At 46.7% G+C, this 17,744-nt stretch overlaps 1 long non-coding RNA gene across 1 annotated transcript; it reads left to right on the forward strand.

Moving 5' to 3' along the window:
* The first annotated feature begins 1,435 nt into the window (after nt 1–1,435).
* On the forward strand, nt 1,436–4,551 carry LOC111826044. The gene is made up of 2 exons (XR_002829266.1): nt 1,436–4,125; nt 4,301–4,551. It is a non-coding gene; the product is annotated as an uncharacterized LOC111826044 (long non-coding RNA).
* Nucleotides 4,552–17,744: the final 13,193 nt, after the last annotated feature.

The raw sequence follows: 17,744 nt of genomic DNA on the forward strand, positions 1-17,744 counted from the left end.
CAAGATTACATCCAGTTTTCAGAATTATGATATCATGTTGAACACGATGGTGGACTAACCCCCCCACTCCCCGTATTTCTTCTATAACTGGTCCATTAACATTAGAAAAGCAGAGGGATATGGAATTCTAATGAGGTCTGGCCCGCGAGCTCCGCTAGGAGAAGAATGAGCATCATTCATTTGTATTCTGCAAAGCGCTCAGAAATCCACGCGCATCCCTGTGGCTCCAGCGCGTGGTGCTATCATCTGCTCCTACTGGGGGCGGATGGGGGGGGGACGGAGCAAGGAGGGGGAGTGGGATTGGGGGGCGGGGAGCTGCTCTGAACAGCGTCTGAGCTGGGGAAATAGTTAACCGCTTTCCTGCTAGCTGTTGTTTCCTAATGACTATTTAATATGGTTGCTCTGTGTATGCGTTCGCTTTACCTGTTCTCTTCAAGGATCTTAAACACGATGCTGCTGTTGGCGACCGCGCATCCCTGTACAAGGCAGACAAAGGAAATGGGGTGGATGGGCTTGCACCATCCTCAGTAAACATGTCGCTTTTAAGTAAACAATGAGATGACACTGAGGTATGGGTTCATTAAAAAAAAAAAAAAGGCTGAAAAATGCTCCATTTGATCTGATATTGGCTGTTCAGGAAAGCTGCCTCCATTTGTGAGTGTGGCTGGTATTCCGAGAAAACAGCCCATTTTGGATCGTTATATTTAGCAAGAGCAAGGAATGAAAGATTTTAGCAAATTGCCACGTAAAATGATCTGCACAAAAAGGCATCGGGGAAGTGCGCGGAGGCCTGTGCCAAACAGATGGCACCCCCTGCTGTGTTTTTGATTGAAAAAGAAAGGTAACATTTGCAGCCGCGTCAAAGAGACAGTGATCAGCTAAACAAATTGGTCTCCGAAGTCCCCCATCGCCCGAGCAAACCCGCTGCAGGGTACAAGCGAGGCTGTATTTCAAAATAATGCTATGTGTGCGCCTTTCCTGGTGCGGGAGAGGTCCCCTTCCGGGCAGCACAGGGAGGGCGAGGTCTTTGTTGAAGTCGCCGCAGCATTATCTGCCCAAAGAGCAGCAGAACTCGGCAGCGCAAGGGCTGATTTCTCTGATCGCTACCCAGCGCCCGCAGATAACGCGCGGGCAGGCCCGGCGGCTTTTGGTCTGTTGTTGGCCCCCCTGTATAAGTCTCCGGGGTGTCCAGGGAAGCGACTGCCATGCGGCCCACAAGAAAGCAACCAAGAATCAAATCACACGTGCAAACCACCCCGCCTCGCCACAAAGGCACAACCGGAGGAGGAGGGAGATGACCAGGAAAACGCTCCTTGCACTTGAATTCGGTTCTAATATACAAGCATCCCCAATGGCAAAGCGCGTGTCAGTGTGCGGCCTGAGCGCCTGTGCGGGAGGGGGCAGGGTTTGGGGGGTTTTTGGTGTTTTTTTTTTTTTTTTCTCATCTCAGCTGGCAGCCTTATTCCGCTTCAGTAAAGACAAGGTACAGAAATGTCCTTTGGGTGACATTCAAAACTCGATATAAATCCTCGGCTTTATGAGACTGCAGTGCAATAAATTACTTAGCCTAATTGTAGATGTAATGAATTACCATAATTAGTCATGGGCTACATTAAATTAATCAGCATGGTACATTATTTTGCTAAATTACATCTTTGCCTTCCAAAGCCACCAGTGCAGCAATCAGTGCTTTCTGCAAGAGGGGAACGATGCTATAATGAGACGCTTTCTGCTCCGAGCCCGGTGACAGGATATGAATTTTGATGGGAGGCAGGAAGGTTTGGAAACACCGGAGTTTCAGCTTGTGCCTGAAGTGTCTTTGGTTGTTAATGACACCCGGTCCTCCTGCAGGGGGGCGGTGGGCTGTGTCTGGGCAAGGTTCTGGAAGATTCCCCTCGCAGGGGAAGAAAAACACTTAGATGGTGCTTTAAGGCAAATAATATAGCTGATACAACAAGTCACAAAGCAGTGGGGTGGCAGAAAGATAATGTCTTTGAAAATATTAATAGATTTAGAATGTTCTTTTACATTGGTTGATGAGATTTATAGTTACCAGGTATTTTTTTATGGTGATGATTATTATTCATACCGTTTGGAGCCAAGATAAAGCCTGTAGCTATTTTTGTTTTTTACTTAAACCTCCAGCTGTTCAAGATCTCGCCTCGGCTGCACAGTGGGTGATCTGGAGGCAACCCGCAGACGATCTAAATATTATTCACTATTCAGGAAAACGCCGGGCAGCTCACAGGCCCCGCTGGCTGGGCATATAGGTGCCTGCTTTTGTGAAAGGTCTTTTTTTCCTCCTTACAGTGGGGCTGGGGGGACATTTTGTCAGGGAAACCAGAGAAAATGAGGTATTTCACTGTGTTAACTCTTGGTGTGAAATACCTTTGCAAGCTCCACTCTTTGGAAAAGCAATGTTCCTTCTCAACCCAGTTGCCTGATCCTTTGCCTTCACACGCTGCTGTGAAAGAGAGTTGCTGCAGTGGGATTGTCTTGATCCCAGAGCAAGTTCTTTGGGGTTTTTATAATATTTTCAAGAGCCTCTTGGCTTGAGAGAGGAACTGTTTCCTACCTGTGCATCTGTGGGAGGGAAATACAAGGAAGGCTCTAGGACAGCGTTGGTGTTTTGTTTGTACATTTGTCTGCCTACACCAAAGGAAGACGAGTTGTCAACCAATGTGGAAGCAGGGTTAGAGTAGAGCGTCACGGAGAATGACTATGATATGCGCACAATCTTTAAATAGTGGAAGTGAATTAAAACCTAATATCCAGAGAAGTCTACAAATAACGGTTGGTCACAGCTGTAGAAAAATGCATAGGGATGCAGAAAAGCCCTGTATTGTAATTTGTGTTTTTGTCCTGGTGGGAACCCATTTAATTAGTGCAAGAAGGTATTGAATTTTAGCTTATCATGCATATTGTTTTCCAGCTGTACTGAAGATTGCCAAGTTCCTAATGGCCTGACCCTGTTCTGTAAATCAGCAGTAAATGCGGCATTTACACCGAGCAAAGGCAAAGGGCTCATTCTGTTGGGTTTGTGCTGTCACAGGAACCTGGGCGAAGGGATTAATGGGCTGATGTTAAACATCTGTCCCCTGTCTTTGGGGGGACGTAAACACACAAAGAGGGAATCTAATGCCATCTACTAAAAGATCTTCAATGAGAGGAAGCCCTTGCTAACATTTCCATCCAGTGGCACCGTAGACACATTGCCTCTTTATGCTAAAACCCCACAGCACTAAGGGCCCTATAAATAGTCTCCGTGTGACAGCTCGGAGAAGAAGAGAGGTTTCCTCCAGACATTAGTTGTGCTAAAAGATTCATCATTACCTGCAGTCATGAAATAAATCTTTGATACTTACAACTATAATATCCATGCTCTACGTTTTATTGCAGATATAGGTAGACAGTCATTATTTCTGACACTTTCTCAGCATTACAGGGAGGACTCTAGGGGGAAAACTAGTGTACGGTGTTACAGAAATAGATTGATATAACCACATGGAAACCAGTTACTTTATTGAGCCATTGTAACCAAGACAATATTCCCTTAATGATATTAAACAATCACATAGATTTCCAAATTCAATGTAAGACCCTGATCTAAAAACAACCTCGGTTATCTACCAATTAAGTCACCAAGAGGGAAATGTATTTGTTTTACATCATATGGTAGTTTAGACAAGATATATTCCTGAATGAGAGCGGGTTTTTTAAGCATTAAAGTTTATTATTATTTAGGGGACATTAAAACAAGACAATGGTCAACAACAGTCACTTTATAGCACTTGTGGGACATCAGAATTCAGCGTGTTGAGAACCTCTTGTTAAGAGGTCTTGGAGTGGTTACAGTACAGTAGATACTGGTGTCACATAAATTGCAGTAACACGATTTATCATACAGAAGAGGTGTTAAAATTGTCGTTGGCCATGAGCTATTTAAGAGAGAGGCTCCTGCATGCCGTTTTTGAGTCCAAGAAGTGAGTTATGGGATCCTGGAAGAGTCCCCGCTTACCCAGAAGTCACTGCTTTTAGCAATCCTGGTCTACTTTTCAATATCCCTGACTTAACAGCCAGGGCAGAATCGCAACTTTCCTTGATAGTTTCATCATATGCCCGTTGGTTCTCACAATTTCAATGATGATGTTAGGAGACCAGAGGCTAAAATGATGGGGTGTGACTGCTTTGCGGGGAGAAGGTTGGCCTCACTCAAGAACTCTGTGGTTGAGGTGGGATGGCTAGGACAAGCCCTGAGACTTTCTGCTAGGGCAGGAATCTCATGGAGCCCTCTAGTCAGTCACTAAACTGGCACGTGTTCTAGCAGCTCTGGAAGGCCATCTGGTAAACCCGGGACCACCTGCTCTCCCAGACCAGTCCCTGGATCACTGAACTCAGCTAGTAGTAGCCACTTTGGAAAAGAGTCATCAATTCAAAAAGGAATCTGTGTGTTTGCATATTTAAAGCCACAATAATTATTGGTAGACTCTGCATAACAAATGTAATTTCAATTAGACTGTTTTTCTAAATTAAAAACTATTGCTTGTGGGTAATGAGTATTTCTGGGTGTTTTTTAAAGTGCATTTTTAATGTTTTTATTCTAGGAACATGAAGAGCATTGAACAAAAAGATTTGTCCAACTACTACGCAATGCTAACGAACCTACAGAGCCCTTCATCTCTGTGCGAGTCAGCAGAGCAGGGCTGTGCACGCTGATGATCACAGATTGTCAACACCGAGCTCCATGGCGCTATATTTGAAGCTGAGTGGTTACACAAGAGGTTGTTTGGTTTTAAATAAAAGTTGCAAGGGGTTATCCAAACACTTCTTCACGGCTTCATATCCATAACATTTGATAAACTTGTGTTTCTTATGTTGAAATAATGTGGAAACTTCTAACCACATTTAGGCTCCTGAATAAAAATAAAAACATGATACGGCCTTCTGGTTGTGTATAAAAAGATGGATTGCACCCCCCAGAATTGGTCACGGTGCATAGAATCATGTTAGTGTTTTAGGGCAAATTCTAAAAAGATGGCATTGAATGGAAAAATCAAACCTTGATTTCCTTGCCTTGCCAACTGGTTTCTGTGGCTTCCACTGCCTGGGAACTCACCAGCACATGGTCTAGCAGTTGGGACCCTCATTGTTGATTAAGAGAAGTTGTGTGTGTGTGTGTGTGTGTGTGTGTGTGTGTGTGTGTTGCTGCCATCTTGGATGGAACAGCTCTGGAAAAGTGGATATCCATCTGTAATCTCTCTATCTGACACTGTCTCACCAACCTCAGCCTCTCCATAGCATTTGCTCTTTTATATCAGAGCCAAGCAATTAAAAATCGCCTGCTAAAGTGCATCTCCGACGCTTGTTTCCTGTTTTCTAAAAGCAGGTTGGCTGTTTTGCCCTTGAGCCTTAAGAAATGTTGCTGATTGGCTGTTTGTTAGTTTTTAATAATATATGGCATGTATCCAAGTGAGCATTCCGATGACCTCGACAATAAAATGTGATTCTTGGCTGCAAGGTCTATTGGGGGATGGCAGGCTGCCAGCCACTCATGCATCATTTACAGGTGGCTGTTTCTGGCAGGCCCGTGTTAGTTATTGTAAATGAGTGACGGTCCCTATAACTCACCTGTAAGGCTTCCTCGGCTGGCCCAGGGATTCCCAGGTCGCCGGCCCCTTCACCACACGTGCTCCTCCCTCTCAAAGACCCACTTGCACGGACCCTCCGGTGCAGCTACTGCCTGCCCGGGCTCATCAGAACACTGAGGTACCTTGTATGTGATTGACGATAATTAGGTTTCAACTGCCTCCTGATGCAGAAATACACACCATTACAGCACGGCCAATTCCGCGCCTGCAATCTTGCCTCTGAAAGGGTATTGATTCACTCTTTCACATTTTTAAAAGGTCACGGCAATAATTCCATCTGAACTGTGCTAAGTGAACATAGTTTGTAGAAATAATATGGTTGCTTCTTAGTTCCATTGTAATTGAAAGCCACAACGGCTTGTTTTTTTAGTATGTTTTAATTACTGTGTCTCTGCCCCATCGTGCCCTGATGAAGCGTTCGTCAAGTTACAAAGCAGGCGGCCCTCTGTGGTAATGTTGTCGGACTTTTGGGCAAAGGGGACTTTTTTGGGTTTTGTTTTCCGACTGTGTAAGGCGAGGCCTACCCAAACATTTAGGTCACACTGCTTTATTCATTTGGGAATTACAAAGAGGCGAACCTGTTCCTGGGCACGTCCTCTGCCTGCCTGTTTTAATAAGATTGGAATATATTGGCTTTGGCGAACAGGATGCTAAATTTGCTTACTTGCTGCAAATTTTCATTGTAGCTAAACAGCCATTTCTGGGTTGACTGAAAAATATGATTCTCACCGGCTATGGGACCATAATAAAATGAGTTCATTATGAGAGTGCGTAGCTCCTAGAGTGTGGCCGCCCTAGCAGGTGACAGGAAACTATGAATGATAAAGCATACGTTGCCGGGATTCTCAGAGTGCAGAGACTTTTTCCTACGTCTTCATCTTTTCCGAGGGAAAAGAGTTTGAAAGTGCTAGGATTGCATGTTTTGTGAAAGTGGGTGATCAGATTTTATGCTCCAAGCCACTCGGTAGATCTCGCCCAGTTAGAGGGCGAAAAAAGTCTCAGCTGTTTCTAGTTTCAAAAATGAGCCCGTCATTGTACTTGCAAACTGAGGGGCACATGCTCATCCTGCGCGTGGGGATTTACGCACATAATTACCATTAATGCTAATGGCATTTATGTCTGTACAGCCCCACACATCAAGCTGAGAATATATTTCCGTGTCTTCCTGCTGTGAAAGTCCATTTACTATCATTCATTTTACAACTTATTTTTTAAGATGATGCCCGCATTCTGTCTTGGCGTACAGCTGCCTGGTGAAAAGTAAATGTGGGAAATATTGGGAAGAGATGTGATCACTAAACTTGTTCCTGGGGATGAAATATGGCCGAACTCAAATCCATTCATACTCTCGAAACACAGCGCTCCCTTTGGCCTGGAGACTGCTGGCACGCTCTTCATTGCGTTATAAATGTGTCAGCCTAATGGGACATTTTGTAGATGTTTTCCTTTTTAAGTGCTTTAGCAGGAGTAGGTATTCCATTGATCCAAAAATTCATCTCAGCGTTTCATGCCTTAGACGAGAATCATACGTTTAATGTCTTATCAGAAATTAAGCGGTGGGAGGTGCCTTTCAACTCTTCAATGGAAGAAAATCCACTCCCCGCTGAACTCTGCTCTCTTCTGGCCTCTGGGACCATCTCAAGAGCTGGGCATGGTTGGCAGCTGCAAACATCCGTGGTCATCAGAATCCGAGGGAGTTCCATCTCTTCATTGATTATGTGATCGTCTTTATGCATCAGGCCCAATAGCCTATTGAAAGGCGTCTCCAGGTCTATGCTGGCCAAGCAAATTCAGGTCCGGGTCTTGATTGATCTTTCCTGGGACTCAGACCATTAAAGGAAAGGAATGGATCTGTCTCACCTGTCCACTATCTGAAACCTTTATCTTTGAGCCAAACCCAAAGCAAAGAATTTCGTGTTTAACGCATAGAAATAGGAAGGGGGCAGGCATGCAGAAGTCCTTCCTGTGGGGGCTCTTTGGGTCTCCTCAGGGGTGCACAGCCTTCCCTGGGGGAAAGAGAAAAGCTGCACAATGGACCTCAGATGTCTGCTCGGCTGCTCGGAGGAGCAAGATCACTTCTGGATGAGCTAAAGATGGCCAGCCGTGCCCAGCAGGGTGCCTCCAGGCAAGCCACTGGCCCTCTCTCAGTCTGTTTCCTCACTAGTGAGATTGAGCAGGGTGAATACTGAGTGTTTTACCACCTTGAGATTTTATAACCAGTTCCATGTTGTTTTAGGCTTTTATAAATATTGGGAGTATGTGAATGACAATCAATAACCAGAGGAAACACTGATTTCCAAGGCACTAGTGCAGAGGAGGAGGAGAGACTCCAGAGTATCGGATGCCTTGACACAGTACACCGGCGATGCAGATGAGATACAGTCCCAGAGCCCAGTTCCCAAGTCCACGCCCCCATCCTGATATGTGATTGCTTAGCCTTCAACTCAGTGACTTGACTATTAACAACCTGCCTGCTGGAGCTGCTGTCGGTGACACTGGCATTAATTTCCAGGGGCAGAAGCCAGTGGGCACCTGTGAGGAAACTGCCAGCTCTCCTGGCATGACCAAACTGCCAGTGGTGTGGCCTTACCTCGCCAATCACCAACATTTTCTGGGGTTTTCCTCCTGAGATCACCATGTCCTCAATCACAGAACTCTTTAGCTCCACAGACCTTGCCCTCCCAATTCCCTTGATTCTGGAAATGTTTTGTTTGTCCTCAATGCACTTAGAGTTGTGCTTTGGTCCCTTCCACCCCACATGCATTACAGGTGTTTTCGAAAAGGCTATTATTCCATTTAATCACGTGGGTCACCTTATTCCCATTTTTAGAAATAGGGCTTCGTTAGCATTAATTTAGCGCTTCCTGGGCACCTACTGTGATTCAACATAGGGCAAGGGCCTGGGGATAGAGTTGGATGAAACTCTGTGGTTCTAGGGCTTGAACATCTGTACTGTGGTGTTTAACAATTTCAAAGACTTTCACATACACTTTTTTCCTGTGCTTTCCACAACAATTTGGAGAGGTGAGCTTAGCAGATGATACTATTATTTCCACTTCAGAGGAAAATGGAGACAAGAAAGACTAGCCCAGTTGCTCAAGGTCATGGGTTAGAAGTGTGGGGTGTTACCTCAAACCTCAGTCTTCCGACACCTTTCACCTCTCCACCAGGCGCCCCCTCAGAGCCACAAGTCAAGACACAGGTGTTCCTGGTAAAGCCTCCTCCGTGTGTTCCCTGTTTCTGAGATGCACCTGCTGTTGTACTTGAAAGAATACGAGGGCCGCGGTGGGTCAGAGAGGCTGGTAAGGTGGTTGACCAAGTCTAGGCCTTGGACTCATGCCTCCTTCAGACGCGGAGGCCAGGGCAGCTCACCTGCTCTCGAAGTTTCCAGCCTCACTGTTGTGTACTTTTCTGAACTTACACCGTTGAAAAATATCAAGGTCAGAACATGATTGAAGAACCTCTTCCTCTCTTTTAAGTCGTCGCGCTTATATGATATTGTTTTCCACTAAAGAAGGTTCTCTTAAAAATGAGGTTGAGGTCCCTAAAGAAATTGCTTCAATCAGCAGCAGGGCTTAATGACTGTTAATGGGAAGTGGAGATAGGATAGTAAGTGTTACTTTGATTAATAAGAGAACTGCAGAGAATTTAAATTGTGCCACTGATGGATTATTTTCTTCAAGCTTGATAAGCACTTCTCATTTGTTCTTAAATTTGGTCAATACTGTTAAAGGCAGCAAAATGAAGTATAATTAATTCTATTACCGCTGCTCAGACCAAGTGTTACTAAGAAACAGATTATGATGCAGACGACGGAAGTCACTGAATTGACAGTTTGATGCTGAAAATACCTGTCACTGCTTGTTAGCCTGAAAGAAGGAAGCAAATATTCCTGGTTCCCGATTTTGAGATGCCTAAACCTGTTTTGTTTCTCATGTGTGCCTGTTCCGCTGACCCAATCCAGGGACTATCAGTAAGATGATCACTGCCACAGAACTATCCTGCTGTGGAAGCATAGAGAGTAAATAAAACACTGAGCTAATACATCCGTCAGAACGGTAAGAGCTGGGTGCTCATTTGGATTAATCACTAAGAAAATGGGATATTGATTTGATGTTGAGAGAAAGCTTTACATGTCTCCCCTTTTCAATGATTCTGCCCCGTATTATGAACCATGCTTTCCTTTACCTTTGCCTTTTATTCAGAACTATATGGAAGCAGTTGGCTTTCGGAGAAAAGATACCTTAATTTAGTAGACAGTCTGGCTCACTGTGAGTACTAACGCCGAGGATGGCACAAAATCAGACCTACGTCTCTGTGGTTTTCTGTAAACAGCGTTTCATCTTTCATCCCCTAGACCCCTTCTAAATCTATCCCTATCTATTTATTTAGGGACACAACTCACTTTGTAAGTCATGCTAACAGTCAGGCCTGCATGTGGGTTGATATATACACGGTCTTATCTACTGGATTTCAGCTTCTCACTTTAGTTCTTTCTCGGTCTTGCTGCTCATTCTCCAGGGCGTCCTTGCTTAACTCAAGGAGGCTTCCCAAGCCTTAAAATGAAAATAAATAAACTCATTCTACTTTATGTTGTCTTTTTAAAGAGAATGTGCCATGTGTCAGTCCTGCTTCACTAAATTCATCCGTAACATCAGGCTCTCACAACTTCAGAAAGCCCAGAATCCGACTCCCGCCGAGCACCTGCCCTGCTGTTTGCCAGCTCTGTGTCCAGGTCTTGTGCTTCTTCCAACTCATGTAAAGTCACTGGGTGAGTCATCTTGGATGAATAGAGAACCAAGAGTGGTGGGCTGATGCTGCCATTGTGAAGTTCTCCGAAGTTCAAATTCCGTTATTAAAAATGTAAACCTTATCTATTATGAATTGAGGATTAATTCTCTTGCCCAGGTGTCTCATAAACATAATTTATAAAGATGGGAGAATTACAGGAAGTGCATTTTCTGCCCAGAATATGAAAGTCATTCCGTTCTAGAAGCTGTTGGCTAGACAGGGCCAGCGGGCTGCCAGGAGCCAGGCTCTGAGGCTACTTCTGCCGCTGCATCGCCAAACGACCTTCATCCCCCTGGGACTAAATCCTCTCCTCTCGAAGGTGAAGGATTGACCCAACTGACCTCACACCCTTTCACCCTTGGAAATGCTGGTCTTTGAGGAAAACATCAACATTAAGATGTTGAAACGATCCTTTGAAAGCTGTTGGCTTAAGAAGAAGTGGTCTATACAGATATGGAAATAGCCACTGTGCTTCAAGGTCATGACCTCCCAGGAAGGACAATTCACTCTGCTGGTGGAAAGTGGCCCCCGCCACATGCCTGGCCCTGGCCTCTGTGCTGGAGACAGAGGGTGAGCCAGCCCTCCCTGTCTCTGCCTTTTAAGAGGCTCTTCTGCTACTGGGGAGGCCGGCAGGAAGCGAGCAAGTGCACAAACCCCCACCTCAAGGAAGTAAGATCATCTTTCAAAAAGTGATTGAGGAGATGCAAAGCAGGAAATGTTTGTGTGACACAGATGGGATCAGAGAAGGCTCCCTGGCAGGGGAAAAGGAACAGAGAAAAGTGACCACCGAGGAGGAGGGGAATTGAAGGCAGAAAGAGGATGGTTCCACTGGGTTGTCCCATTGCCTTGTCTGAGTGTTTCTTTTCTATGACATTTACTTTCAAGGTGCTCCTGTCAATTCATGGAAAACCAAGCAGAGAAAAGATGGTTTCCATAGCTTTTATCCAGTCATTCTCACCTACAGCAATTGCAATAATTTTGACTGTTTTTTCCAGATTGCTGCAGACGAGTCAAGTTTAAGCACTTTGAGTTGGGTTATTTCCGTTCCTATTGTATCTGTGTGTGTGCCCGTGGAATCTGGTACAACTTCCGACTCTGGAATTGCTGTATGCTGCTCAGAGGTATGACATGGCATCTCGACGCTGCCTTTCCTCAGTTATTGTAGATAAATACTGATGGCAGCAGCCGTAAAACAAGTCATTACATTCTCCATGCGAGTGCGCCCCACACATTGCTGGAAGCTACAGACATCACCCCAGGCCCCGAAAAAACCCCTGCAGATGGTGAGAGCGCGCTGGCATCCCAGCTTCCTTGGGACAAATGAGAAAACGGGGGCATGAGAGACCAACAAAAGCTGGGGTGCAGTTTCACTGTCCGTCCATGCTATCCTCCGCTCTTCCTGCTATCACCCCAATGAATTCCTGGGTGAGCCAGAACCCTTTGCAACATGACAGCCACTGACAAACGGGAGCTCGGGTGCTCTCTAAACCAGCGACCCTATAAACCAGCTAACGGTTTGGAGGGGTCCTAAACCCCCTGCGGGGCTGCCGTTGGACGACTTGACTCCAGTGTCTGTGTGGCGATGAGGAGCTGGACTTGGGTCACATGGAGGCCTGGAAGGGTGGTGGATGGGGCCACACAACACGTCTGTTGCTTGACTCCTGGGATGAGAAATGAGAGGAACCGTCTGCTCATTTACAGGGCCATCCTCCAGGATCCCAGCCCGGTATGGATTTGAAGCTCCACGGTGTGGGGTACCCTTTCTTCATGGGGCTTTTCATGGGCTCTGGGTTGTCAAAGACGCCGCCCTGATAATGAGGCTGCGCCCGCGTGCGGGGAACCCTCTGTAATGAGGGAGGAGCACGATTTGTTACAGTTATGTGGTTCCGTGGCCATAATATCTTTTTGAGGTTTATTAAATCATATAAAATTTCAATTTACACTGTAATATTCTATAAAAGATGGAGCACGCAGCAGTAATAAGTAGGACAACATTTCTTTCATTTATGAATCGTAGTGTTGATTGTGTTAACACCGCCACTCCAGCGGCAGGCTTATTTATGTCGGGACAGTCATTTTGCATCTCCAATTTAATTCTGTAAAAGTTAATTACAAATTAGAATAAAATGAAGGCAGTTATGGAAGGCGGTGGAATGCTGAGATCGGATGTTGGGGGCGGGGGCGGGGGATATTTACCCAGGCTGCTCCTGCGGAGGTCACTGTCACAGAAACCCCGTGGCTGGCAGGGCTCTCGGCACCCGTGTCAGCTTTGCTGGGAGAATGGCAGCTCTGGGTTTCATTACCAGGAAGTGAACTGTGCTGGAGGGACAGAGGGACCTCGCAGTCATTCCAGCGAGGAATGACTGGGAACAGAAAGGCTACAGAACCTGCCTTGGGGCCCAGCAGGGTGCTGACAGGGAGGCCTGGAAGCCGGGTCTCCTGACACCAGGCCAGCCACCTTCCGGGCCCTTTAATGTGCACGTACATTTGTTTCTGCCTTAAAAGTGGGGGACGGGGCTCAGAGGAGGCAGAGAGTGTCTCCAAAGCTCATCCCAAGGCCAGCGGCGCCTCAGAGATGGGAAACTGAAATGCAGTGTCCCTCAGATGGGCACCTTCTCTCCGGCTTTCCATGTCCTGTAGAAGTGTTTGTCCATCTCATCGTTGGTGACAACCAAGTTTCTTCATGGACTCCCTACCCAACAAACCCAGCAGAAGAGCCAGGTATAACCCCGCGGAGGTCCCTCCTGCCAACCCGGCCCCCAGGAGAGAAAGGAACCAAAGCAGAAGTGGAAGAAAGCCCCAGGCTCCGGGGTGTGAACCCCAGCCCTTGGTTTATGATCCGTCACTTCTCCACATGCGCTGTCCCAGTCCCGGGATCTGGTCGCGTGCACTGTGCCCTCGCTGAGCAGGCGGTGAGCCCAGTGAGGCCCACGTATTGTCCTCCACATTCACTCCTCTCTTTCCAACCCAATGGTCTCTTCTCCTCCCCACCGTCCCCTCCCTCCCCACCGCACTTGAACCATCGCAGGGCCCTTCAAAATATCAAGATCGACTTGCTAGGCCAAAGACTTTTATATTTAGCTTTTAATAGAGCAAAAGTGACTCTAAATTTGTTAATATTCTTTAGGTTACATAGGACAAATTACAGATAAGTGAATCAGTAATGAAATTTGTAATGAGAATTTCTCAAGTATGAAATGTTGGTGCAAGGAAAGTTAATTGCGGGATTTTACAGCCATTATAGTTTATATCATAAATGCAAAAAGGACCAGGGCCATTTAATTACAGTAGGAACACACTAAATTTTTATGGAGTGCCATTTTGTTAAAGAGGTACTCGGAGCATTAAGAACAAATACCATCCCAACAGCGGGCCCAGGTAGCTCTGGCAACATCAAATAAATATGCTATCGCTACAAAATTGTTCCTTAGATACTGTAATTGACACGATGACTAATGAGATGGGTTTATTCTCACAGCTCCACGTGCTCAATTTACAGTGTCTGAAAGTTATCTTTTCTGTCATCCATAGACCTGGAAGGAACCAGAAAAATCCCTCTTGGAAAACACTGCCTTCGCTGCTTCTCTAATTAACCTTCAAAAATGCATTTTGAAATATAGAAGTTGGTGCCTGGCATAGAAATTGGATTGTCTCAGAAAAAAAAAAAAGACCCAAGTGCTAATTTGTTCCTTATTAAACATCTGACATGTCAAAATTACAGGCAGTTAATGTTCCCGTGCTTTCAGCGGGGCTGGGTCAGCCCTTCCTATGAGTTGGGGACAGTGGAGCGGTTCTGGGTACTGGTCCTCCCAGTGCTGGCCTCACTAACCCACGCTTCCCCTCCCCCTTAATCTACCCTTGTGCTGTGGGGTCAGATCCGAGGGTCTCTACTGGAAGGAAGATGTCGAATGGGACAGGCATAGGATTTTGGGGTACCCCCATCCCTGTGGGGTGGGAGTCCCCTCCTCACCTTCTTACCCCAGGCCTAGGAGCTTCCAGAATAGAATAGAAGAGAAGATTTTGTGGAGAAAAGCTCTGTATTCACTCTGGATCCCTGCACACATTTCTGATTGTTTTTGGAAACCAGGGCAGCTGTCCCTGCCTCTGTTATCCAGTGAAGTCCCAGGGAGGAGATTCTTCTAGGCATTTTTTTTCCTATCAGAAGCACATGAAATGTATATATGGTCTCCTCTGTTTAATCAGTGGAACCAAAATTCAGGGGCTATTGGGTTAGGGTTAGGGTTAGGGTTGCGGGTCTTCTGTCATTTAACTTTCTTCAGCCCACTCCCTGTGTTGGATCCTTTATGCCAGTGTTTCTCAGATGTAAGGGTGCACCACCAGCACCACTGACCCCCCTCGATCTTGTTAAAATGCAGACCCTGGGTCAGCAGGTCTCAGGTGGGTCCTGAGGCTCCTTGTGTCTAACTAGCACCAGGTCCTGCCAATGGCCCTGGCCCATGGACCACACACCAAGTAGCAAGACCTTATGTGGTAGCTGTGACTCAAGCTCCATGAACCCGTTCCTTTGATATGGAAGCAACGTGCTTGTCCATGACGTGCAAAAAAATCCCCAGAAAATCCCCAGAAAAAATCCCAGGCTCTGCATTCTCCTGCTTGCCACACTGTCTAATTCCTGATCTAATTATAAGGCAACAACATAAAATCATTAAAGTATGTTTACTGATGCATCGGATTCATTATCAAACGAAAGCTTTGCATTTCCCAAGGAGCAGAGCCTAAACCTTCGGAGATACACCTGCTGTGCAAGGAAGATTAGAGGAGGGGATTTGACGAGCTTCTCTGATGTGTGCGAGGCTGGATTGAAGCGAAAGTCACCGTAGCCTCAGTGGGTTTTGATTTTACTTCCGCCTGAGGAGGGCTGATGCGACCTGGGATATCTTCATGGCAGTGATCAGTGTGTACGCAACACAGTATTGACTCTGCAAAACCCCTAGGACCATGGCAGGTTTTCCGAATTGAACTCCTGTTCGTGCATGTAGAACCAACTCATTGTCACACAGTTACTCCTTCATGTCTCTAAAAATGTTTTTATAGAATACGTATGCTTCCAAGTCCACGGAAGACAGGAAACACGTTTTCACACCAGCGTCAGGACCCTATATTAAGCAAGGAAAAGTTGTAAAGGAGTGTCCATGGTCAGTGTCACTAGATAAGGTTAGCACACTATTTCTACAGCACACTTAGGAAATAAATAGAGAATTAACTCAAATGTTCCAGGAGAAAAAAATATTCTGTCGAGTTAGCAGCAAGCTCTTGCCCAATAAGACATCTGTAGGACGAGGGGCCCACTATCTTCCACAAAAGCAAGACTTGCCTTGTGCCTGCCTCAGAGACCACTGGTGGATTCTTGGGAAGGACCACTGATGTCGTCCAAGAAGCTCATGCAGGCTTGAAATCAGGGCATTGTCTTTCCTTCACCCACTCCCTCTGATTTCATTCGATTATCTAGGCCGATGTCATGTCTGATTCTGTGGTTCTGGAATTTTATTTTCATATCAAACCCTTCCCCTACTCTCCATCCTCATGGGCCCCAGCCCAGGGCCTCCTTCTCTCTCACCTAAGTATTGGGCCAGACTCCCACCTGCCCCTGAAGCCATCACTCCAAACTCCCCTCTGTGCTGCTGTCAGGGAAACTTCCTAAAGCCCAGCTTGGATCACGCCACAGTGCCTTCCATGGGCCACCACATGGACAGCAGATGCCTCCACATGGCCTCGGTCCAGCCTATCACCTTGCCCTTCTTATGCACCCACCTGAACTCTATGGTCCAGGTTGTATCGTTCCCTCAGAGACCTCCCCTCCCCACTTTGAGCGTCTGATCTTACTCTTCTCTCAACCTAGGTTCTCATCCCACTCCACCCCCCAGGCTTTCCCTCCTGCAGGCTCACTTCTCTCTCAAAACCCATCTTTCCTCCACCACCCCTTTCCTGATCCCACAGAAGGGCATCATCACTCAGCTGGTGATGCACCACATTCCGCCCCGTGAGGCATAGTCTTGTGTTAGTCTCCACATGGTGTCATCCTAGCGGGCTTACACTGCCAGGTGGGGCCATGACTTGCCATGGACAGGTGCAGAGAGTGGAAGTGATGTGTGTCCCTTCTGTGATGAGCATGTAACTGCTGGAGTGACCCCCCCTCCATGTCTCCCCATTCCCTCTCCTTAGAGACCCTCAATGTTCAAGGTGGTGGCTGCCGTGTCAGCCTGGTTCCTTGAGTGACCATGTGAACAGAGACCCCAGCTGGCCTGCAATGGACATGTAGCACGAGTGACCAACAAACTTTGGGCAGTTTAAGTCATTGAGGTTTTGAGGTTATTGCCACAGCAAAACCTCAGTCCCCTGAGCTTTAAGATCCAGGCAGCTAGGAATTTTGCCGATGAGAGACGTCTATGACATCGACCACAGTGCCTACATGTGATAGGAACTCAGAAATCACCGGTGGAATGAAATGCAATGAGCCTGCACCCAGGAGCAGGTGATAAGGCAGGAATGGCAGTGAGCAGGCCGGCAGTGCTGTCTGGTGGCCGGGAGCAGGCGCTCTGGAGTCAGGGCACTACTTAGCATCTTCATGATTTGGGCAAGTGCCTCCCTCTCTTTCTGCATTCACCCCCCAAACCCCTGTGCCCTAAGCTTCAGTTTCCCCATCATGGAGGGGATAATAACACAACCTCTATTAAAGGCAGAATGGTCCAGGTTCTTGTGAGGATTGAGTGAGATCATGTGTATGCACTTTGTAAACAGCCAATAAATGTTGGCTGTTATCAGTTGCTGCTATTGTTATTATTAATGCAACCGGTCTGACAGTACCACTGTGGTATTTACTGCAACTTAACGACAGGACTGGACAAGGAAGAAATAGCTGGAAATCAAATAGTGTTAGGATCGGAATTGCAGTGACTGGGGGTGAGAAGACTCCACGCTGAGGGGCTGCGCCTGCTGAGGGCCCTGGCTGCTGCCTCCCCTGATCTGCTGGCCAGGCCACCCGGGGGCCCAGCTCCTCACAACTGGATGGCAGAGGAACCCATGGGGCCAGCAGCGGCTTCTCGAGGACCCCGAGTGTATCGGCGACGCTGGGCTCTTTGCCCACATCTGCTCTTGAGGCCCTGACTTTATTTTTATTTTTTTATTTTTATTGATTTCAGAGAGGAAGAGAGAGAGAGAGAGAGATAGAAACATCCATGATGAGAGAGAATCATTGATCAGCTACCTCCTGCACGACCCCCACTGGGGATCAAGCCCATAACTTGGGCATGTGCCCTGAATGGGTAATCCAACCATGACCTCCTT

The sequence above is a fragment of the Myotis lucifugus genome, unplaced genomic scaffold (genome assembly GCF_000147115.1).
Source record: "Myotis lucifugus unplaced genomic scaffold, Myoluc2.0 scaffold_52, whole genome shotgun sequence".
In the NCBI taxonomy this organism is placed as follows: domain Eukaryota; kingdom Metazoa; phylum Chordata; class Mammalia; order Chiroptera; family Vespertilionidae; genus Myotis; species Myotis lucifugus.